Genomic DNA, 19898 nt, shown 5'->3' on the forward strand with positions numbered 1-19898 from the left:
GTTTTTAAACATTCAACTCACCATTTGGAAACAGCCATTACTCCTCCTTCCTCTTTTCAAAGGGCCACACAAATCAGTTTGCTTTGGGAGCCAGTTTTGTTTTGTTTTGTTTTAAAGTATTGCCCAATTCCTTTTTACGGTGCTTTTCCTCCGGATTTTTGTGTCATTTCAACTTTCAAATGGCAAAGTTATAATTAAGAGTCCCGCTTGCTATTTTATGTCCCATCTAGGTTCCTCCACTTCCTTTAAACCTTTTCTTTTAGCCAGATTGGAGTTCATAACAACTTTACTACACAGTAAGATAGTCTTAAGGTTAAGTAGTAAGTTACGAGGAAGTGAATGTATCATTCGTCCTTACTTATTCTTTTCATTGTTGTGTTATGTTCCTTACATATTTTCATTAATAAGAATATGATTGACAACTTTGGAATTCTTAGTTCGCAATTTTGTTTGTCAACTCAGGGCAGATTGTTTTCCTTTTCCTTTTTTGCTAGGAGACTAGAAAAAAGGTAATATTTTCCATTAAGTTTTTCTTTTGCCACACAAGCTCCTAGGTGCCAGGTGCTATTTTAGTAAAAGGTCCAGATTTGGAGACTGAATACGAATGCCTTTTCTCGTTAACAAATACTTCGAGAACGGCATGATACAAATAAAATCTCTCCCTATGAAAAGTTTTCCTGACTTTATACTGATTAGAAATCTGGACTACATTCATTCATTCATTAAAACATAATTATTGACAACCTACTATGTGCCAGACACTATTCTAAATGCATGGAATACATCTGTAATCAAGACAGATAAAATTTCCTGTCTTTAAAGGGCTTATATTCTAGCAGGGGGAGATAGATACTAAACGAAAAAAAATAATAAGTCAATGATAAGTGCTCAGAGGAAAATAATAAAGGTGAGAGGAATGGGTAGGCATGAAATTTCAGTCTAGATACAGTTGTCAGGGTATGCTTCCCTGAGTAAGTGATGTTGGGAGGGAGGGATACAGATTGTGCAAGGACCTTGTAAGCCACTGTAAGGACTAAGCCTTTACTCTGGATGAAAAAGGGAGCTATCACAGGGTTTGAGCAAGGAATGAGTTGATTAGTCTTATGTGTTAAAAGGCTCACTTTGGCTGCTCTTGAGAACCAACTGTGGGGAGGGATGGGGCATGAGTGGAAGCACATAGACTAGTTAAGTGGCTTATGAGTTAATACAGGAGAGAGATGATGGTGGATGGAACCAAGGCGTAACAATATGGTGCATGTTTGGAAGGATTTCCAGACAGTTTCAACATAAGTTATGAGAGAAAGACAGAAGAGCCAAGGATGACGGACTCCAAGGCTTTTAACCCAAGCAATTGGAAGGACAGAGCTGCCATTTACTAAAAGGGAGAAAGGTGTGTGGGTTGCACAGATTTTGGGGGGAAATCAGGAGTTTGGTTTGGAAATTGTTAAGGTTGGGATATCTGTTAGAAGTCTAAGTGCGAAAACCAAAAAAGTAGTTCGAAATGCAAATGGGGGGGGGCACCTGGGTAGCTCAGTTGGTTCAGTGTTGGGCTCTGTACTCAGCTTGGAGGCTGTTTGAGATTCTCTCTCTCTTTCTCTCTCTGCCCCTCCCCGACTCACACTAACGCACACTCTCTCTCTCAAAATAAATAAACATTTAAAAATTTTTAAGAAATGCAAATTGGATCTCAGGAGAGAGAAATATACTGGAGACACATATGTCGGGTTGTTGGCCATAGAAAGGGAATTCGAAGCCATAAGAGTGGATGATCTCCTTGGAGAGAGTGAGTGTGGTGTCCTGGAAGTCCAGACAAGGTAGTTTACCAAAGAGGAGGGAGCAGTCTAATGCAGCTGAGAGGTCAGTTAAGGATTCGCTGCTATATTTAGTGAAGTAGAAGTTGTCGGTTATCTTGGTCAGATCAGTTTCTGTGATGCTTTGGGAGTAAAACCCTAATTAGATTGAGTGGAAAAGATAATGGGAAGAAAGGAATTGGAAACAATATGTTTAGATGCAACGGAGAGATGAGAAATGGAGCAGGGATAGTAGGGTCAAGAGACAGTTTATTCCTTAAGATGGAAGAAATAATATTTTTAAAAAATGTCAGACGCGTGGGTGGCTCAGTCGGCTAAGCCTCCAACTTCAGCTCAGGTCATAGTTTGAAGGTTCGTGGGTTCAAGCATCGCATCGGGCTCTCTACTGTCAGTGTGGAGCAGGCTTCGGATCTTCTGTCCCCTTCTCTGTCCCTCCCCTGATCTCTCTCTCAAAAATAAATAAACGTTAAAAAAAACAATTAAAATTAAAAAATGTTGATGGCAATAGTCCAGCAGAGAGGGGTAAATTAGTAATATAGGAGACTTGCTGGAATTATCATTTGAGATGGGGTTCAAGAGCGGAAAAACTGGCTTTCGCTAAGAACATGAAGAGTCCATCCCTAATGGTGGCTGGCAGGAAAGCAGAAGATATGGGTACCAATCCTCACCTAGTTAAATTTGGTGTTTTTTTAAATGCTTCAAAAAAAAATTTTCCCCAGTGAAGAAAACACAGTCTAGGGCTACCAAAGAGCACTGGTGTGCCTAGATAGGCAACCCTAATTTTTTTTCACTCTATGAATCTATCTTAGAAGGGATAGGTCCACTTCTCCTCATTGTGGGTAAGACATGTACCCTTAGTTCTTCTAGTTTCGATTTCACTGTCTTATTTCTAATTATAACAGCCTAGCAAATTCCCTTCCTCTTTGGACCCCGTATTATGTCAATTCTTATGGAGAGTTACCCCACACACCCACCCAGTTCTGTTCCTCCACCCCTCACTGTTCTCCTTCCTCGACCTGCTCATGTCTAATCTAGTCTCCAGCATTTCAATTTCCTCAGCTGTGAGGAAAGGGGACAATTTGCTTTCTACCTCCTAGGTTGAGAGTTTAAATAAGTCTACGTGAAATGGGTTTAACCCATGTAAAATAATAAAAAGAAGAGGAAAAGTGGAAGTGGGACAGAAGAAGAGGAGACTGAGTGTCCATTTGCTTTGACTGAGCCCCTACTCTACCATTTCAAAGCACGATATGCATATGAGCTCCCCCACATTGCCCACTGTGTTAGCTGTAGAGTTTATAGTCACAATAGATTTGGAAATCGGGTCACATTTATAATAAATGGACACACTTATAATAGGTAACATTTACTGAGCAATGCCTATGTTATAAGGCACTTAGCTAAGCCCTTTCCACATGTCATTTAGTCCTGGGCCTCACAATAACTTGAGGTATGTATCTTCCTCCCCATTTCAGAAACCAAGAGAGATGAGAGAAAAAGAGGCTCAAATAATGTGCAATTTTGTATCCCTTCCGCTCTTTGGCATTACTGCCACTTTCCAAGCAAATATAGTCTATATTTATTTATGTGTGGTTATGCAGGTGTATCCAGATTTAGCCCTGTGCCCCACGGCTCTTCTTCATGTTACAAGGAATTCATCATGCTATTATATTCATAAGCTACCCCAGTGTATTTAGGATCAATTTATAAAGCTTGACTCCCGTACAATATTTCAAAAACATGTTTACAGATTATCGGAATTCATATTGCTTACCACATGTTGGGCATTCTACTAGGTGATAAAAAGGGGAACAATGCAAACTCGCTCCTCCCAGGAGCTTAGAGGCTTCTCCATAGGAAAGTCAATTATTCATTCATTCATTCGGTATTACTGAGTGCCTCAGGGCCATGCCAAACACTATAGTTTAGGTAAGCACAAATCAACCTAGAATTACAATACTTGCTAAAAACAGATGCTCAGGTAATAATGTATAATGGCCTTTATTTTAAAAGGTCCTTTTAGACAATATGGTAAGTGCTTACCTCTAGAGCCACTTAAAGGCTGCGTAAACTTGAGCTAATTTCATAACCTCCTCAGGCCTTTGCTTCCAGTCTTAAAAAATGAGGCTAGGAATAGTATCTATCTCCTAGGGTTGCTGTGAGGACTAAGCAAACATATGTACAGTACTTAGGGCAGTGCCTGGCCCATCATAAGCACTGCACTTGTTGTTATTAGCGAGATACAGATTTACCGTGTGCCTGAACGGCTACCGGATTCCTGACTGTAACAACTCAGCAAAGGATAGTAACTGTTCTGTAAGTTCTTGTTGAACAGAACTTCTTGAAGTCTGTTTCCCCCACCTCATCCCTGTAGACATGCCTAGAGTAGCCCCAGGTTCCTTTTCTGTCATATTTCTTAACTTTGAATCCAATGTTACATCAATTATTGTCCTTCGTCTCCTTCCCATTTGTTTTCCTTGGGGAATAAAGGAAGGTGACATCCTTTTACATCCCGGACCATCACAGTGATTTTTCATTGTTTGTTATTGGGAGAGTTCTTACCAATTTTACCTTTAAAAATGTTTTTATTATTTTTCTTGTTATCTAAGTAATATGTGCTCGACATAAAAACAATGCAAACGCACAGAACTTTGTAAGAGAAAGCGAATGGCCGTCGTGATCCCACAGCCAGAGATAACCACTGCTAACTGCTTGTTACACATGCTTCCAGATTTCCACTAAGCATACATTTAATAGCATGTATTGTTAGAGACAAGAAAAAATGCAAATAAAAATGAGATCATAGCATCCATACTGTTCTGCAGTTTGCTTTTTTCACTTATAGATTTTGAATGTTCTTCCATGTACAAATAGATCTATCTTTTTTATATTAGTGGCTACTTGGTTTCCTTTTACAGATCTAGTATAGTTTGCTTAAAGTTTCCTACTGGCTTGTTAGACTTGTACACCATTACATGTTTTTGTTATTACAGACAATGCAATAAACACCTGTACATGTATTTTTAGACACATGTATAAATATTTCTGAAATATATATTGTTTGCATATATAAGCCTGAAGTATAAACTCCTAGAGGTGGACTTATCTGGTCAAAAAGAACACACATACGTATTTTTTCCAAAATTGCCAAATTGCCCTCCAAAAGGATTTACCCAATTTGTACTGATAAGTGTATGTGAATGCCTGCTTCTCCACATTTAACTGTATTCTAAGTATTATTTTTTTTCTTAGTTTATACCAATCTTGAAATCCTATTTCTCTCAAATCTCAAACCATAGTTTAAAGCCCCAGGAAGATCAAAACATGGAACAAAGTGTTTTTACAAACAGCAAAACATTCCAAATCAGTTACAATAGTGGGGTGTTTTCAATCAAACTATTACACCACTAGATGTTAACAGTTTTAAAACTGTTCTAACGTCCAGAAGAGCAAATCTGGTTCTGTGATTAAATCGCTTAGTGCACAGCCCCTGCCCACATACCTCCTTCTCAGCTGGGTGTGTGGAATAGGAGAGGTTGCTGGTATGAGGGACAGGGCAAGGAAAGTGAGAAAGCAAGAGAAGGTCAGAAGGGTTCAAAATCTAGTGTCATGTGGTAATTCATCTAGGACAGTCCCTTGAGTGTGCTCTGGACCTCTGTTCATGCTCCTCCCTGCCACGGCTGGTCTTCTTCACTTCCAGGGCCTGATCAACAAGGGCTCCCTTTCCAGGGTCGGTTCTAATCACCCTCTTCTCTCGGAAGCCTTTCCTGAAACCTAGAAAACCACTCTTTCTAAGGCCTGCCTATATCCTATATCTAAACACACATCCACCCGAGTACCTGTCACATTTTGTGCCGCATGTTTACAAGAAACATGGGGACGCGGAGTTAATGGTGACTGAACATTCACTGACATGGAGAGACCTTAACAGAGATGGGACTTTCCGTTGTTCACAGAAATGGGTGGATTCAGATAAAATGAGATATTGAAGTACTGGGCTGAAGCCACTTGACTTGTTATAAAGCACCAATTCCAAACATCCCTCCTGGCTTTACTTGTTTATCCCTGCTTCTCCCCATGAGAAACAGGGGAAACACATTTCAATATTACAACAAAAACAAGAGGGAAAACTATCAGGCTGGGGAACAGGACAGCCTTAGCAGGACAGTCCTTAGCAGAGGGCAGCCGTTCACCTGCCGGCTTCAGGCACAAGATAATTTTGGTAAAAAGGAATGGGGAAAAGAGAGTAGACTCGGATTAAAACAAGAACCGACTCTCCAATATATCTTTAATAGCAGAGACGGAACAAATGAAGCCGAGAAGCTATTCGTGCCAAGATAAAGTTGTGAGTGCCCCGAATCCGAGGCAGGTACTTAGCTCCTTAGACTAGAGCCTGCTTAAACGACTTTTACGCCAGTTCCCCCCTACCATGTCACTGCATTTCTCCCCATGTCTTAATATCAGAGTTTTAGTCAAAAGGACAGACCCAGGAAGGGCGAAGGTTGCTGACCTTGCCCCGCTCCCTCCAGGCGACAGCGTCTGCCTGGCTCCGCGCCCTGCTCAGGTAGGCGTTTGACAGGTAAGTCTTCAGGCGACAGCGATCTTCCCCGCCCCATGCACCTGTTCGGCGGCCAGCAGCCTCCCGCCACCAATCCCCGACCCTGGGCCACCTAACTGGCCGCTAGCCCCCTCCGGTGAGCTCGGCCCGCTGCGGAAGAGCCCCGACCCTCCGCGGGCGCGGCAGGGCGGCCAGGGGAAAGTGCTCGCCGTCACATGGAGGCCCCGGCCCGCCCCATTGGCTGTGGCCGAGCCAGTCGCGGCGCTCGCTGGCTGCGGTTGGTCCCGGAGCTGCAGCGCCTGCACGGGCCCGGAGTCCATGTTACGCTTTGTCTAATTCCCCCCGTTACAGAGTCATGTGCTGCTGCTCCCGTCGTCGCCGCTGCCGCCGCCCGTGGTGCCCCGGCTCCTCCGCCGCGCTTCGAGGTGGCAGCCGCGGGCGGGGCCTCGGGAGCAGGGTCCAGGGCGCCGCGCGCCTTCGCCGCCCCGGCGCGTCCCGGTGCAGCCGCCGCCCGCCGCAGGTGATGCCGCCACCTCCCGCCTCAGCATAAGCCGTGGCTCGGCGGCCAAGCTGCCCCGACTGCCCCCCAAGGTTAGTGCTAGCCTCGCCGGGACCGGGGCCGCGCAGGTGGGAGCCGCCCCGGAGCCGAAGCGCGCGCCCCCGGCGCAGGCGTCCTGCCCCGCGGCGCGGAACTGGCAGCGAGGGGCGGGGGGGGGGGGGGGGGGGAGGAGGGGGCGCGGGCGGCGCGCGGGGCCGCGCTGGGTTCCCGTCTGCGACCGCCCGGGCCCGGAAGATTGCGCCGCTCTGGGCAACTGGAGCGGCGGGCGCCGCCGAAGCCTCGGCCGCCGGCGGTGGGCCCTGAGAGAGGAGAGTGTGGACTGCCTCCCTCCAGCTCCCCCTCGCGCGCGCTCCCTCCCCTCGCCCCCGTCCGCGCAGTCGGGAGGGCGGGGAGTCCCGGTTTCGGCTCCGCTGATTCCTCCCGGAGGTGGGTGTTTGGTGTCTGGCCTTGCTGGCCGGGAGCCCAGAAGGTGAGCCCTTTAACTTCTCGTGAAACGCCTCCCCCTCGCCTGCTTCCCGCGCCGGGTGGGCTGGGCGGGGAATGAGGGCCGCGCCCCGCCCCCCGCGCCGGAGGGAGGGAGCCGGGGGCCCGCAGGTGCACCCTGCCCGCCGCGGGCCATCTCCGGGTTGGGTACCGGTATAATCCGCTTCTAGCTTGTTTGAAGGCGTGGGCACTTGGGAACTGGACTTCTGCTCGAATCCTGGCCAGGGGCTTGGGAAGGAGGATTGGGGGAAGTTGCTTACTGGAGGGTTGATAGAGGCCTTCCTCCTAATGTCCCCCCTCATTTGGGGTCTCCCGTGGGGATAAACAAATTAGGCTTTTGGTTTTTTTGGAGGGCTGTTTTTTTGTTTTGTTTTGTTTTGTTTTCTGTGTTGTGTTTCTTAAAAAGCCAGCCGCAGTGAAGGAGAGCTGCCGCAGGTCGAGGGAGGAGAGGTAGGTCCCTGCTGGAGAGGAAGAGGTGGGATTTGCGGTCCCAGTGGGTACGCAGCTGGGGGTTGTGTGGCAGAAGGTGGGGAGGTGAGGCTTCAGGACAGAAACAACGCAAAGGTGTGAGGGAGCGAGCGCTCAAGAGGTAGGCCGAGAGATGGGGAATAGTACTGGGGAGTCCTAGCCAATTGTGGGGCCCAACTTGAGCTACTTGGGCTCATACATGGCTCCTGCTTTGCAAATTTCCTCCTTTTTCTTCCTTGAATTTCAAAAATATTTCTTGTTGGGCAAATCTGTGAGGATATATTTTGAAAGATAACTGAGTAAAAAGAGAGCAGGCTTCTGGAAACTTTCCTGAGCTTTGAAAATAAAATTCCATTCAGGCCGCTCTTATTGAGCACCTATTTTGTGTTCTGTGCTGGACTTTGGAAGAGTCTGGACAGGCGAGGAGTTACTGTCTGCAGTAATGGTGACCGCTGTTTGCCTCATAAACAACCAAAGGGCACTTCCAGGTGCCAAGAATGACAGTGATTCAGACCTTCCCCACCAAAGCTTCTGGGACCCCCCCCCCCCCCACCTCCGCCGCTCTTTACAGACCTGTGGGAAGAATCCATGGCTAGTAAAGGAGGTCCGTAAACAGCATTTCATTTTACTGTCCATAAATACTGGCCAAACTCCTGCCATCAGCTAGGAAAGGGTTAGAGTTGTCACTTCTCTTGTATTCCACATCAGTTGATTAAAATCCTGTTAAAGTGCAAAAGCAAGAGAGAAAAGATCCTGAGATGAGTTAAAATAAGGATCCAGCACAGTTGATTTGGAGTGTTTGGTCTCCGTAGGTTATTTAGGAAGTCTCCTGTAAAATGATTAGGTAATCCACGGAGCTGAAAGAAAATGCAAATCTTGAATTGGCATGGTTTACTTACATATTTGAACATTTTATCTTAGGTTTGTCTCGTTTTTATTGACGGTGTGTGAGTGTGTACTTTGTTGATTAAAACTCAACACGTTAGAAGTTTGCAGAGGGAAGTGTCCTTAGGTGACCCAGTCCCCCAGTCTCTTCTGTTACCACGTTGAGTAGTGTATGATGCAACAGTTAAAGTATTGAGCCATGTTCATATCTTTTTCTCCTTGCCAAGGTTTACAGAATTCAAAAACTTGATCAACACTTTGCTGTTTTCCCTTCACTTTTATACTGTGATGAGCTTTTTAAAATTAATTTCACAAAATGTTGATGTGTTTGTCATGTCCTGGTAGCTAAACTGTTTTGGTAGCTGTATGATGGAAGTTACACTTGGTTCAATCTCAGTAACACAGGTAAATTGGCACTATCTGTGAAGAAGTCAAAAGTTTTGTTCCAACTGTGTACTCATGATCACACATGCTCTTGAAATGGTAGTTGGTAAGGGATTTCACGTACTTTTCATACATAATTGGAGCTGATTCTTGACATTCTAAGAAACACCAGTCACTTTATTGAGTGCCAGCAGCAAGCGGAAAACCAGAGTGGGTGTTGTGGTTCCCTAACAAGGAAGGAGAAGATTCTTGCACAAATAGAGGGCAGGTAAGACAGATACAAGTGAGGACACCACCAGAAGCAAAGGATTGCATTTTTCTAGGAGGTCAAGGAATACTGAAATGGAAAGGGTGTTTGGAGCCAGATAAAAGTATTGTGTGCTTTGGGGAAGGGGGAAGGAGCATGTTTTAGGGGAAGCAGTGAGCTTTGTCCCAAGTCAAATATAGTAAATAGGTTTGCCTGGCTGGAGCAGAGAACAAGACTGATGGAGTTAGGGGAGATCTAGTTAGTGGAAAACGTGAAGCACAGGTCAGTGATGCTAATCATTTGCCTCAAGAAGAGTGGTTCTCAACAAGGGGTGATTTTGCCTCCCAGCAAACATTTGGCAATGTCTGGAAACTTTTTTTTTTTTTTTTTGTCATAGCCGGGAGGCAGGTGCTACTGACATCTAGTGGAAAGAGGCCAGGGATCCTGCTGCACATCCATCCTGCAATGCTCAGGACAGCCCCCACAACAAAGAACTATCCCGGCTGAAATGTCAGTAGTGCCAGGGTTGAGAAACCCTGCTCGACCTTAACAGCAAACGTTAAGGTCACCGTGAAGGAAAGTTACATCTCAGAATGGGCCTTGAAGGAGGTGGTTCTTGACTGGTGAGCGAGGACGTCAAGTTTGGGAGGCCAATCTAGGAGACCTCTGCTCTGCTCTGCCTGAAGTGAGTAGGATCTGGGCAAAGCCTAATCAGAAGAAAAGGGCATTTTTGAGAAATCATGGCAGATGAGTTAGCAGGGCAGTATAATACTGGGTAGGTGGGGAATCTTGGAGTCAGAACTGGAATTTGAGAGAGGTCCTGGTATAACTTCTTTAGTAAATTTTACACTTGCTAGACAGCCTCTGTTTAAACACCCCTAGAGGGAAGCCAGTCGGTTAAGCAACCGACTTCCGCTCAGGTCATGATCTCATGGTTTGTGAGTTGGAGCCCCTTGTCAGGCTCAGAGCCTGGAGCCTGCTTCAGCTTCTGTCTCTCTCTCTCTCTCTCTCTGCCCCTCCCCTGCTCACACTAGCTCTCTCTCTCAAAAATAAATAAACATTAAAAAAAATTTTTTTTTAAATAACCCCTAGAAAGTACAGGGAACCCTGTAGTTAGGAAGACATGTCATTATATCTTTGGATTCCATGTGTGATTTTTATTTGAGCTGAAGGCTGCCTCCTCGAAACTGTTCCGTTGATTCTGTGCCTCTGGAACTTCCCATATCCAGAGGACAGCCCCTTGAATTCACAAAGACGGTATGATGTCTCTCTCCCCATTTCTCAATGCAAAATAGTCAACCTCTTCTCACAATCCTGTGTGGGACATGGTTTCTAGATGTCTTTTTAGTTTGTCAGCATCTCTCATAGAGAGTAATGGTATCTGGAATTGAATACGGTAATTGAGGTATGCTTGGTCAACAGAGAGTATAGTAGGACAGCTTTTTCCTAAGACCAAGGCATAAACATCTACTTACTGCAATTTAAACAACTGTCTTTTTTTTTTTTAAGTTTTTATTTTATTTTGAGAGAGACAGAGAGTGCACACACAGAGGAGGAGCAGAGAGAGAGTAAGGAAGAGAATCCCAAGCAGTCTCTGAGCCCAGCACGGGGCTCAATCTTGATCTCATGAGCCGTGAGATTATGACCTGAGCCAAAATCAAGAGTGGAATGCTTAACTGACTGAGCTACCCAGGTGCCCCACAAAACTGCCTTTTTTTTTTTAACGTTTATTTATTTTTGAGAGACAGAGTGTGAGCGGGGGAGGGGGAGAGAGAGAGGGAGACACAGAATCTGAAGCAGGCTCCAGGCTCTGAGCTGTCAGCACAGAGCCCGATGTGGGGCTTGAACTCACGAACTGTGGGATCATGACATGAGCCAAAGTTGGACGCTCAACCGACTGAGCCACCCAGGCATCCCCAAAACTGCCTTTTTTAAAAAACAGCACCTAGCACAGATTCACCTGTAGGTTCTGTCCAGTCAAACTGTTAAAACATCCAGATTTGGTGTTGAGCTGCTGCGACCCTATTCATTGGGCAGATTTTTGTATGTGTAGGTGAGATTGAGTGGACGGTTTTTAGTTTTTGTCCCTGTTCAGTGGTATCCTATTTATTTTGGTCCAGTCTCAGGCCTTTTGAGATTTTAAAGTCTTGATTCTGCCTTCTAATCCTATGAGAGAGGAGTAGAGGATGACTTTGCCAAAAGCTTTATAGTCACTTGTATTAATACTGCACGAAACCCAGTAGTTTGGCACTGCTGGTCCTATTTGAGAGCTGAGGTGTTTAGTGATGGAGGTAAATTCTAGGGGTTGATTGGCCCTTAGGTCAGGGGCTTCTAAGGAATCTATGTTTGTGGTCAGACTACATTGCATTTAGCTTTTGCAAATGTTTGCACCTGAGGTGCCCTTTTGAAATTATTTGAGTCAGTTGCAAGCTTCTGAAATCTGTACTCCATCCTCTAAGGTCTTTGTAATTCTGTTTAGACATCTGAAAGAGAATTTCTAATGTTCTGTGCAAATCTGAAGCTTACCAGATCAGAGTTGCTTTTGAAATTTGTGCGGACATAAATAGGATAACTGGTATTGAAAAAACCACGTATGAACGTGGTTCCCACTCGGGCTAAGCTTTTTTTCCTTTTCTTTTTGCTAGTATGCTCAAAATACTTAATTAGTGACAGGTTTACATTTGGGGCAGGAGAGAGGATTAGGGCTTAGAAACAAGCCCTTTTCCCAGAATTAGGGTTTAGCTTGTCATTGGTGTGATTTCATACTTACCAGATTTCACGTGTCTTCACTGAAATGACATTAGGAAATTACCACGCTCAGATGTCTTTTGAAGCAGGCAGTTCAGAAAGCGTAAGTAACTTAGTGCCAAGTTCTTCAAATGTTCTAGATCTATCCAATAAACTAGATTTAAACAAATGATTTGGTTGGGATGGTAGCCATCCAACAGTTTTGAGAGTGTTAGAACAAAATTCCAGATCTTGTAGCTAACAAGTACAGCCTCTTTGTTATGAATATCCATCATGCCCTGGTCCCCTGCTGGTGTGTTGTCTGTCCAGATGGTCTGTTCGCTCTCACTTCTGTTCTGGTCCACATGGGAAACCTCTCCATGTCCTCTGGAGGTGAGAGATATTCCTGAGAGCAGAAGGGATGTTTTGTGAAGGTATGAGATTTCTTGAGAGGGAAAATATTTGAAAGCCCTTAGGTATTGTCCTTGTAGACTTTCAAAGGCTATACCGAACTTGAAGCCACCTTGGAATTAAAGATGTGATGTATCATTTTGAGTAGAAAGGTAGAATTTTGTAGATGGAAGGTATCAACAGTTGAATTTTATATCCATAAAATCGAGGAAATCCAGGCCCAGGGAGGTGATGTGATTAGCTGTAGCTTACCCAGGAGGTGACAGAGCAGGCATTAGAATTCATCTGCCTTAAAGACCACAAATAAAGGCTAAGGATAAAGATTTCTCCTCTGCTTGAAGGTGTGTAAACAGTGGGTCCCTCAGGCCTTATTTACATAATTGATCCAGAAGAAGGAGCGCACAGTGGAATTTCTAAGTTTACAGATGACAGCAAGCTCTTCTGAATTATGAAATAAGTAACCAATGGGGATTTACTCCAGGGAAACCGTATTAGGATATATGAGTCATCAGCAGATTTGCAGGTGAGTTTCTCTGTGGGCAGTATGAGGTCAGGTACTTAGAAGTTATGGAACTGTCATAGTGTGGGTGTTTTGCTGGCAAAACCCGGGAAAGGACTTCAAAAACACTTTCACAGTGTTGTCCCAACTTGCTCTTGCAGGTTAAAAAAGGCAGGAAATGGTAAGCTTCATACAAAAGATTTTGGAAACGAAACAGAAAATCTTATTTGATTTTTCACTGTGCTTTGTTCAAAGCATGGGCACCTGTCTTTAGGAAAGACCCTGGAGCCGGAATGACCAATGGAATGGTACCTAAAAAATGTAGACATTCCTGCTAGAATGGAAGCTCCAGAAGGACAGGGCCTTCCCCGTCTGTTTTTTGATAAAAATATTGGGACTTAATAAAATAAAATAAAAAATAATGGGATTTTTAGTATCTGGAAAGAAGACTGCAAGGAGATATTATTGAAACCCATGAAACCGTTAGGATAAGGATAGGAGAACCTGATTGTTCCCCTAATCCCAGCAAACCTGAATGTGGTATTTCAGTTGCCTGCTTCCTTGTCTCCATGGTCCAGTACTTGTCAGTGTGGCAAGGGCAGGGAGATATCTGTATTGTTCTGCACGGATTTCCTACTGCCTCATGCATGGCAGGTCCTCTGTTCATATCTGTTGCCAGAAGGAATGCATGAAGAGGTATACGTTAAAGCTTTATAATACGCAAGTTCAGGATGAAGGCAAAAAAATATGGCACCAGTTTTTCTCAACCCTGGCTATCATCAGAGTCAGTCTGGGGAATATTTTTAAAGTTACTCAAGCCCCATCTATCGAATCAAAATCTCCGGGGAGTGGGGGCGGGGGGAGTTTCGGGGGGGCGGGGGGAGTTTCGTGTTGAAACGAGCTCTCCTCCACCCCCCCAAGTGATTCCATGTGTAGAGCCGAGACAGAACCACTCACTGTCTTTTGTACACAGAAGTCTGGGTACCCACTGAAGACAAAAGGTTTTGAAACATTCGTGGCTGACAGGCTCACAGTTAGTTACTAAGACAAAGAACTTTAAGGATACATCTGTGTCCTTGGAAGGTGATGACCAAGGCAGTGGATGGTTCACAGGGTGGCCCGTGGTGTTTTCATGAGGTGCTGCATCCCCAGACTGGATGGCATAATGAGCCAACTTGAAGTCTGTTCCTGAGCAGTTGTTTCCAGGTTCCATGGTGACAGTTGCACCAGCCTGTGGGGTAAAAGAGTAAAAGCAATGCGGCAAGCTTTTGAGTTTTGATTTTAATGCTAAGTTTATTCAATTTCAAAGGTCTTTTTAAAAAATCTTGGGTACTTCCTACTTTGAGGTGTTAATTTTGTTTCCTCTTGTGAAGGATGGCGATGATCGCTTTTTTGAGGTCCTCTCTTGGTCACCCAAACCCTGGCAGTTTTATGACAGCCTTCCTGTAAGATTCTACTGGTCTATGAAATTAAGTGTGGGAACTACTACTGCTGAGGTTTTCAAGATGTCCATATCCTCCTGTTGACACCTGCTGTTGTGAAGGCTCACAGATATCCATGGTAGATGCCATTATGAACATTTCTTAAAACCCTTTTTTACTTTCCTCTTCTGCTTGCTGGTAATAGTCAGGAACACTGCCAAGGAAGGCTTCACTTCCCCAGCAACCCATAAATTCCATTGCTAAATCTTAGCGTCAACAGATCACCAACACCGCAATAAATTCTACAAAGGAGGGAGAAGAAAGGAAGCGCAAGACCACCCTCCCCTCTGAAGGATGTTGATCACCAGAAAGCACCAGATCTCCAGATCTCATGCAGTGGAGACAGGACACATTCATGCCATCCCACTGTGTATGAAATACCATCAGTCAAAATCCTCTTTACTGATTGTTCCAAGCTTAGTTCTAAGAGATATTTAAAAATTAAAATTGTTTGGAAAATGGTCTCCATGATGCACCCCACTAAATAAGCTTTTAAAATCAATTTATTACCAGATGTAACTAGTTTTGTTTTGTTTTGTTTTTTAACTTAATTGGTCAAGAAGTAATTGGACAATGTGTGGACTACCCCAAATTAATACTAACAACTGTTAATTAGGCATTTTCTGATTGTCCAAATGTATGCCCTGAAATTTACATGCATTCTCATTCCATCCTCGAAGCAATCCTGAGTGGAAGGTAGACTTACATCCTACCTTACAGATGAGGTAACTGGGGCTTCAGAGGTTATGTGATTTGTAAAAAAAATCACACAGAAATGGTGGAAGTGGAATTTGAAATTAGCCTTGTTATTTCAAAGCCCATTCTCTTATCTACTGTTCTCATTACTCTTGTATTCTTTGTATTCATTTTATAATACCTATTCATATTCTTGCCAAAAACAAAAAACAAAAAACGCCAAGAAAGAGAATGGGATTTTGAGGTCTAGAGGGACCTCGCAGCTTGTCCAGGTCATGCTCCTCATTCAGGGGTCAGATCTGAAATGTGGGGACAGAGGCCGTAGAGAGTTGAGCCCCAGTGACACCTGCATCTTCTGGTTTCTAGGACAGCATTCTCGCCAGCACACAGGGTTTTAGAAAATAGCAACCAAAATAATACCATTTGAGTGAAACTTTACCCTAGAATTGAGAGGGTAATTTAAAAGCACTTGTTTTGGTGACTTCTCTAGCCCTGTTCTGTTTTGTCACCAGTATTGGTGATGGAATGCCACTTGTAATAGTACATACACATGAAGCCCCCTTCTCCTAAAGAGATCAGCCTTACAGTAACAGCTGGACACAAATATGTCAAGATGTAGCTGATATTTATTAAGGTGTTAATACCCAAGTGCTCGCTGAACAACTGCTATCACAAATATATGCAATTAAAAAAATAATCATATCTGTATTCCTCTAAATAGACCATGAATCAATATCCAAATATCTATATCGTCTTAATATAGATTTGTTATGATCAAGTATAATTATTTCAGCGGAGTGAATTCATCCTGCTAGAATCTCTCCTTTCACGGTTTTATTTTTCATACTAGCATTTGGCCACTAATAAAGTACAAATTAGGAAATGGTCTGCAGCACTAACACAGATTTCACAAATGCACCCCTTCCTATACACACAGGTACAGAGAGGGAGGGAAAGGCAGAGGGAGGGACACTTTTCTCTCTCTTTAGCCTAGTTCTTTTCAAATATTTTTCTATTATGGGGCATTTCCCATTTCTCTTGGTTCTAAGTTCTTTTCCTTATAAGTCGTTTGTACCTGGCAAAATCTGTATGGAGCCAAAATTGGGTAATTGCATCTGTAGTTTCTGCACTAACTAGAGGGAGCATTAGAGTGGGTGGTAGCTCTGCCTTGGGTCTCAGGCAAATACTAAGCACTGCCTGCAGCAGGCCTCAGGGAAGATGATGTGCAGCAGCTGGTCTTCAGCCTCAGGGTAGGGTGGTCAGGAGGGAGGGGGCTGGACCTGGGCTGAACTGGAAAATGCAGGTCTGCCTGAAGGGGCTCTGTTTAGCTGATCTGTTCAGCAGCCAATTGTTGGCCATATGGGAATGTGGGCAAGTCTTGCCAGATCTTCTGATTTTTCACCGTAAGCCAGAAAATCTGGATTATTACTTTAAAATCTCCTGATTTTAAAAGATCAGCTAACTCAACATTTTAAATAAGAACTTCCTGCCGACCAAACAAAATGGCTTTGTGGGCTGAGATACAGCCTGCAACCTTAGGCCCTTAGAGATGGATAGCCCTAAGGGGCCAGGTAAACAGAAGCATAGGATGTGAATAAAACCACAGCACACTTGGCAAATCAGTTTAAGTGGAAACAAATCAAAACTTGATTTCATTGCTTTGTGCTTCGCGCACCCCCCCCCCCCCCCCCCGCCGCCGCCACCCCCCTCCCTGGCCATGTACGCATAAAGCAGAAAAACTCAAAAGCCGCATACTTTCAATGATGGTAACAGTTTCTGCCCTTTAAATTTGGTATGTTTGAAGTGAATGCATTTGAAGGGTTGTCTTGCTTGAGGAGTAACAGATTCAGGGAGAACGGTGTAGTTTGGGAGGGAAGGAGCTAGGCAAAAGTGATTCAGAGTTGGGGGCTGAGGGGGCAGGTGGGCCGAAGAGCAGAGAATGAGGGGTGAGTACCACTTGGGAAGTGAAGAAAGAGATCATCTACCCCCCAAAGATAAGGGAAGAGGAACATTTATTTATATCTCAAAATTGATTTGGGGGTGATAGGAAAGACAGGGTTAGGAGAGTCCTTACCCAAGAAAGGGAAAATCATGACCTGATACATACTGAGAAGTAGTGTGGGATCTCTGTGGGTGGGCAGAGTGCCATTATTTCGCCATTGCTAGTGTGTGCGCATTAATTTGTGTTGTGGCTTCTGCAAAAGGAGAACCGGAGTGAGAAGGAAGGTGAAGGGTTCATGTGAGAAGGGAGAATGTAGAAGCAGAAGAGGACACTGCACAGCAGCCAGTACCAAAAAGGAAACCCGGGAAAGCGTTTGCATTGCAGAAAGTTGGCTGTGTTGGGATCCAGAGCGAGGTGGCCCCCCAGCTCGCACGCGGCTCCCCGGGGCTCCAGCTTGTTTTGCTTGTGGAGGGCTCGCATGCTCAGCGTGGCTTGCGGCAGCCCCCACACCCCCGCGTATGAAGTTAGCGACAGCACGACCGCATCTGCCCAGTCGGGGCTTGCTGCTGGGGAACAGTGGAGGCTGACTTGCTGCCCCTTCTCCCCGGCTGGGTGCCTCCATGCAGGACACGACCTCAGACCTGCACTGTGACCCCCACTAACGCTGCCGCCTGGTTTATCTGCTCTTCTGGGGAGAAGCCTTCCGTCGTTCGCCTAGAATAGGTCGAACAAATGCCCTCTCTGAAAGTGGAGAGGTTCAGAGAGGTGACACTTTAGCGGATCTCTGTTGGTAGCGGAGGCTACACTCCTAGCCTGAGAGGGGGATTTTTAAAAGCATTGTTCTCTTAATCATCCCGAGCATAGCACATTGTTCCTGGAATTTCAGCATTTTCTGGGAAAGAACTCTTTTGATTCATCAGCAGGTTCTATTCCAGTCCTTAGGACTGTCATCCCTGGGTGAGCTGAACCATGTCCTTCTCAGCTGGTGAAACTTTAAATTTTTAACACTTTGGTTGCTTTCAGAATAGAAGACGCATTTTAAAAACGTGCCCTCGCATCAGGGTAATGCAGTGAAGGTCTTCGGGGTTTTTTCTCCTTATGGAAGCCAGTTTGTAGTATTGAGAGAATGGGTGCAGATTTCCTTGCACTATTGCTGGGAAAAAGAACAGTTCTTCGAATTCCACTGTTTGTTCTTCCAGTGCCTCCAGTCCACAGATGGGAACCCAGAAAGATCCTATCAGGAAGTGAAACTTGTAAATAATCTTTGTGCTGGTGTGGGGCATCATGGATCAACAAATGGGACAAGAAGTCTTCTTGAAACTTCTTATGAAATACACTTTGAAAAGACCACAATCTTAGCGATTCTCTTCTGGAAATAATAATAGGAAACATCTATGAAGTACTCACACGCACCTGGCACTGTTTGGAGCACTTTGCATGTAGTAGCTCATTTGCCCCTCACGATGGGCAGAGTGCCCCAGTGTGGACGCACTTCCCCGTGACCGTGGGCAGCAGTCAAGGAGCTCCGGCGTGTATTGGGGGTAGTAGCAGGGCAGTGATGGGAACCAAAGCCCTTGCTGCTTCAGGATCCGTCCTTTCAAGGATTGCATTACTGCCTCTTGCCCTCTCTCCCGGCAAGGGCCTCAGATTGGCGTTAGAAACTCTTTTGCTTTCCACATTACCTCAGCTTTAAACTCAGGATCAAGGTGGGATTTTAAAAAAGAATGAATATTATGCTCCTTCCCTAATTGCTCCTCCACAAACAGAATGAACAGAGTTGTCAGGAGCTGTTTCCATCCAGGAACAGAAAGCTGATGATCTTCCTGGAACCATGTTCTAGCATCTTGGACCGCTTATCCTCGGGGCTGCCGTTGGGGCCTTGCTGCTGTCACAACCCTCACTCTTGGCACCAGAATCGTTTTTAAGAGCACAAAAGCTGTTTTACGTTTACCTTTACAACTAGTGGGTTTGGAATGCTTCTGAGAACCCTAAAAAAAAAAATTATTTTTCACACTTAACGTAAGGCAGTGGGAGGTCCATGAGTCTGGAGCTTAGGGACTTGAGTTCTGGTCCTCGCCCTTTCTTCTACTGACCATGTGACCTTGGATTTCACAGGACCTGGATTTCATGCCCTTGGGAGTGATGGGGGTGAATAGTGGCAATATGACTGGTTTCGTGAGGGTAAGGTGCTATTATACAGGACGGTAGTTTATCAACAACAGTAGTTGTGTGTGTTAGGCAGTGACTGGACCGGTGTGTCCTTTGTGAGCCGTGGAAGTCATTTTCCATGGGTGAGCAGTGAGGTGGATGCTTGGGAGTACTTGGGAAGGTTTGTGTTGATCTGAACTTCTTCCCTTTCCTGTTCTTCCCTTACCTGTGTTCTAGTGTGGACGATAGTATGGGTGTGGACTCAGTTTCTGGCCCAAACTCCATTTCCTTGGCTTTTCCCCCTCCTACTTTGGGCTCGCCTCCAGTTTGCCTACAAAGTACTGTTTGTTGTGAGGGTGAAGCGGGCGATTCTGGGCAGCGACACTGTGGCTGCAGGCAGTTACTGTAGTTCAAAGCAAAAAGCCAGGCTGGAGTAGGAGGGACACTGACGGGGCTTGTGCATTAGAATTTCGTACACTGGTTTTTGAAGGAAAGAAAGGGGGATAAGACATGACTTGTCACTAGGAACGTTATGAAATGCCCTTCCTAACGGAACGGAATTGGGTGAGGAAAAGAGGCCTTTAGGAAATCACTGCCTATTA

The 19898-nt window shown here is 45.0% G+C and overlaps 1 protein-coding gene across 1 annotated transcript in view; it reads left to right on the top strand.

The window, feature by feature from the left end:
- The first annotated feature begins 6600 nt into the window (after positions 1-6600).
- Positions 6601-19898, top strand: part of LRRC8D (leucine rich repeat containing 8 VRAC subunit D) — a 123643-nt gene continuing 110345 nt past the window's right edge. The window contains exon 1 of the mRNA XM_042952727.1: positions 6601-6957. The gene's annotated coding sequence lies outside the window, so the exon portion shown is untranslated. The remainder of the gene's footprint in view (positions 6958-19898) is intronic.

The sequence above is a fragment of the Panthera leo genome, chromosome C1 (assembly GCF_018350215.1).
Source record: "Panthera leo isolate Ple1 chromosome C1, P.leo_Ple1_pat1.1, whole genome shotgun sequence".
Taxonomy (NCBI): Eukaryota; Metazoa; Chordata; class Mammalia; order Carnivora; family Felidae; genus Panthera; species Panthera leo.